This window comes from Scardinius erythrophthalmus, assembly GCF_964197995.2.
Source record: "Scardinius erythrophthalmus genome assembly, chromosome: 5".
Taxonomy (NCBI): Eukaryota; Metazoa; Chordata; class Actinopteri; order Cypriniformes; family Leuciscidae; genus Scardinius; species Scardinius erythrophthalmus.
In genome coordinates, this window is record NC_138225.1 from 1172144 (window position 1) to 1177143 (window position 5000).

At 39.2% G+C, this 5000-nt stretch overlaps 1 protein-coding gene across 3 annotated transcripts in view; it reads left to right on the plus strand.

The window, feature by feature from the left end:
- The window catches only part of mcc (MCC regulator of WNT signaling pathway), a 120957-nt gene that overhangs the window by 72354 nt on the left and 43603 nt on the right, over window positions 1-5000 (plus strand). The window lies entirely within an intron of this gene.

The following is a 5000-nucleotide window of genomic DNA, read 5'->3' on the forward strand; positions in this document are numbered from 1 at the left end:
GACGGCCGCAGGGAGAACGGCGCGAGGCCGGTGGCGTCATTACTGAGACGCGCCGGTCTCGTATCTCTCACGGAGGAGCGGGATTTTTCTTAGCAATGGTAAAACGCACATCATCCGATCACTTGTTTAGCGTTCATGTAAACACTACATTCAAATTCACCAATCGGAATGAATTCAGCTAGATTGAAACAAGAGGTGTGCATGTAAACAATGAATGGCGACCGCAGAACGCAAAAGCCGAATCCCGTACATTTTGAACGATCTCGACGGCCGGACAAGTCCGGGAAAAGGAGGATGGTACTTACTCAGCTTTCTCCTACTATTCAGCTTTCTCCACAGAACAAGAGCCTGCTAGCTTAGCTTTCAAAGAAAGACGGTTGATACTGTGCGTACATTCTGTGAGTGAGATCCCACCCTCTATGGGCAGGCTGAAAACATGCGGAACAACGCCATCTACTGGCTGTAGTCTTTATCCTCTGGCCAGAAAATCCTCCGATGACGCAAAATGACGATTTTTGCGTCATCGGAGGATTTTTTCCAGACAAAAAATACATAAATCTCTCGTCTCAGGGGGATATGAGGGTGGAAAGCATGGTAATTCAAAAATACTACAGGTTTTCTACTAATACAAAGCTTAATGCTAAATCCTGAAGTATCCCTTTAAGAAACCACAATTAGATCCACATAATCTAGCAAATTATAGACCCATTTCAAATCTACCTTTTATGTCTAAAATACTAGAAAAAGTTGTGTCCTCTCAACTGGGCTCTATCTTGCAAGAAAATTACATCTCTGAAAAGTTTCAGTCTGGGTTCAGGCCGCATCATAGCACTAAAACTGCGCTCGTTAAAATCACAAATGATTTACTTTTAGCTTCTGACCAAGGCTGTATCTCAATACTAGTTTTACTTGATCTTAGTGCTGCGTTCGATACTATAGATCATACAATACTCTTAGATCGACTACAAAATTATACTGGTGTTCAAGGACAAGCATTAAGCTGGTTTAGATCGTATTTATCTGACCGCTACCATTTTGTTTATTTAAATGGAGAAAAATCGATCATAACTCCAGTAAACTATGGAGTGCCGCAGGGATCTGTGTTAGGCCCTCTATTATTCTCAATATATATGCTGCCACTTGGAAATATTATAAGAAAACATGGAATTAGTTTCCATTGTTATGCTGATGACACTCAAATATATATTTCATCACGGCCGGATGAAAACGCTAAATTATCCAAATTGACAGAGTGTGTTAAAGATATAAAAGATTGGATGACGCGCAATTTCCTTTTATTGAATCCAGACAAGACAGAGGTAATACTTATCGGTTCAAAAAACCACCCACAAAACCTCTCACAATACAACTTTAACATAGTAGGATGTCCTGTTACTTTATCCTCTACAGTAAAAGACCTGGGTGTTATACTAGACTGCAACCTGTCTTTTGAAAATCATATTTCATATGTTACAAAAACAGCCTTTTTCCACCTTAGAAACATTGCTAAGCTACGTAATATGCTATCAGTTTCTGATGCAGAAAAGTTAGTTCATGCATTCATGACATCGAGACTAGATTACTGTAATGCTTTATTAGCTGGTTGTCCTGCATCCTCAATAAACAAGCTACAGTTAGTCCAAAATGCCGCCGCTAGAGTTCTTACTAGATCAAGAAAATATGATCATATAACACCGATTTTATCATCACTACATTGGTTACCTATAAAGTCACGTATTAATTACAAGGTATTGCTACTGACTTATAAAGCCCTAAACGGCTTAGCTCCAGTCTATTTAACCGATCTTCTATCGACCTATAATCCATCGCGCTCTTTAAGGTCACTAAATTCGAGGCTTTTGGTCATACCTAGGATATCCAGATCCACCAAAGGAGGGAGAGCATTTTCACATTTAGCTCCAAAACTCTGGAATAGTCTTCCTGATACTGTTCGTTGCTCAGACTCGCTCTCCCAGTTTAAAACTAGATTAAAGACGCATCTCTTCAGCCAGGCATTCATATAACACTTTTAATCCTACAGTTAAATCCGACCTCTAGTTCATAAACGCCAGAGGAGAACTGGCCCCCGACTGAGCCCGGGTTCTCCCAAGGTTTTTTTTTCTCCATTAGGTCACCTGATGGAGTTTTTCGGTTCCTTGCCACTGTTGCCTTTGGCTTGCTCAGTTGGGGATATTTGGGGATATTTAATTGAATTAATCAATCAACGATACCATTGATCAGCATTACAAAACGTGGACGTTCCACTATAAACAAACATTGATGTATTGTTTTAATTTATTACTGTGAAGCTGCTTTGATACAACCTATGTTGTGAAAAGCGCTATATAAATAAACTTGACTTGACTTGACTTGACTTAGATGCGTCAAGTGTGTAAAGCTCACAAACTTGTGTAGTTCTCTAGTTGTCGACTTCTATTGGTCGATGTGGAACTCAGTGTAAAGTGAGTCTGGAAGTGTTGATCAGGATCTCGAGAGGTTAAAGCCTCGTGACTGTGCTTCTGTTTCTTCTGTTTGAGAGGGAGACGGCCTCAGGCACATGCCTCAGTCTCGACCCCTGACCTCTGACCCCGAACTCTGAGAGCATGAGGTGACCTGACCTTTGACCCCCAGCCTGTTTCAGTGAGTGCTGTTAAGAGGGTTCTTGTGTCTCAGTGTGTTCTCCCATAAAGCAACACTATTCATCAAGTCATTCCTGAAACAAAGCCTGTATTGTTGCCCGTGTGAATGACTGTTGAAGTGCAGCCATAAACATCAGCCAACACACAGAACTCAGAGCAGCAAATCAACGGTGAGGCGATCGTTCAGGACACATCCGCTTCAGAAAAAAAAAAAATGAAAAGTGAAAACACATGCAGTCACACTGTGATCTTCAGTTCTGCTCCAAAAACTAGTGATGCGCATATATATATATATATATATATATATATATATATATATATATATATATATATACACTATAGTTCAAAAGTTTGGGGTCGGTAAGATTTTCTGAATGAGTCTCTTCTGCTCATCAAGGCTGCGTTTATTTGATTAAAAATACAGAAAAATTTGTGAAATATTATTAGAATGTAAATCATCTGTTTTCTATGTGAATATATAGTAAAGTGTAATTTATTCCTGTAAATGTTCAGCATCATTACTCCAGTCTTCAGTGTCACATGATCCTTCAGAAATCACTCTAATATGAGGATTTGATGATCAAGAAACATTTATGATTATTATCAGTGTTGAAACTGTTCATATTTTTGTGGAAACCGTCATACATTTTATTTTCAGGATTCTTTGATGAATAGAAAGTTAAAAAAAAACATCATTTATTTTAAATATCTTTTGTAACATTATAAATGTCTTTATTGTCATTTTTGATTAATGTAATTTTCATCCCGATGAATAAAAGTGTTAATTTTGTTCTTAAAAACACTGACCCCAAAATGTTGAGCTGTAGTATAATGTAAATATGTGTGTGTGAGTGTGTGTATGATTGTGTATTATTGTGTGTGAGTGTGTATGTGAGTGTGTGTATGATTGTGTGTGTGTGTGTGTGTGTGTGTGTGTGTGTGTGTGTGTGTGTGTGTGTGTGTGTGTGTGTGTGTGTGTGTGTGTGTGTGTGTGTGTGTGATTGTATGTGGGTCTGCGTGTGTGTGTATGATTGTGTGTGTGTGTGTGTGTGTGTGTGTGTGTGTGTGTGTGTGTGTGTCAGTGTGAGTGTGTATGTGAGTGTGTGTGTATGATTGTATGTGGGTCGATGTGTGTGTGTGATTGTAGGTCAGTGTGTGTGTGTGTGTGTGTGTGTGTGTGTGTGTGTGTGTGTGTGTGTGTGTGTGTATGATTGTGTATGAGTGTGCGTATGTGTGTGTGCGTGCGTGCGTGTGTGTGCGTGCGTGCGTGTGTGTGTGTGTGTGTGTGTGCGTGTGAGTGTGTGTGTGTGTGTGTTCCTGTTGTGTCTGTGACACTTGAATAGGCTTATTGTGCAGTAATTGTTGCTGTGGTCAGAGGTGGAGTGTGTGTTTAACGGGTTATTGTCTGTCCTCGTTCAGACTGAGTGATTGACCCTGTTTTGTTTTCACACACAGTCTTTAACTCCCGCCAGGAAAACATGCCATTCCTCTAAGATCACTCCAGGAAGGCGAAACACTCACTCCACAAGAAGACGGGATGTGATTCCCTTGACGTTAAATCCCAGTGATCCTCAAACAACCGGTTAAACTCAGATCCATTTATTCCGGATCAGTCCGCTGTTAAACGAGTGTTTAGTCCTGATGAGGAGTTTAATAGTCAGTTCGATAGTATTGAGTTGAGCGCTGCTTCACTGATTGTTCTCAGACTAACGACAGACCGGAACTCATTCATTCCCAACGGATCTGCTGAATTACGGCTGTGATGTTTTCTAATCTAAACTATTAGACTAGTGAAGAACAATGTGAGAGTTACTCATCTTTCCACTCAAATGTTATTCTTTATACACTATTTCTGTGAATAATTATAAATAATTACCATATTTTCTGGATAATAAGTCTCATCCGGTCAGAACTGCATTGTTGATAGAAGAACAACACGGATAATTCACATCAGTACGATGTTTTTATTGCGTTCAGGAATATGAATGCAATTAAAAAAAAGTTTACAATCTTTATAAACACAATTTATTTATTTTGTCTTGTTTCACTTGTTTTAAGCTGTATTGAGATTGAGACATTTTTACAGTATTATTTTTGATTACTGTAATTATGAGTCTGAAACTAGTATAAACGGTCTTTCCTCACCTCGTATTACGAGCTGATTTTAGATTTATAGATTGATTTTGACGTTGTTTGGTGGATTGTGTGAATTTTCTCCCATGCTACAGGTCAACGAGTGTGTGTGTGTGTGTGTGTGTGTGTGTGTGTGTGTGTGGAGGTTTATTTATGCTTGTGAGGCTCAAATGTCCTCAATAATGTAGTGAAACATCATGATAAGTGACTTTTTGAGGATCTTTGATC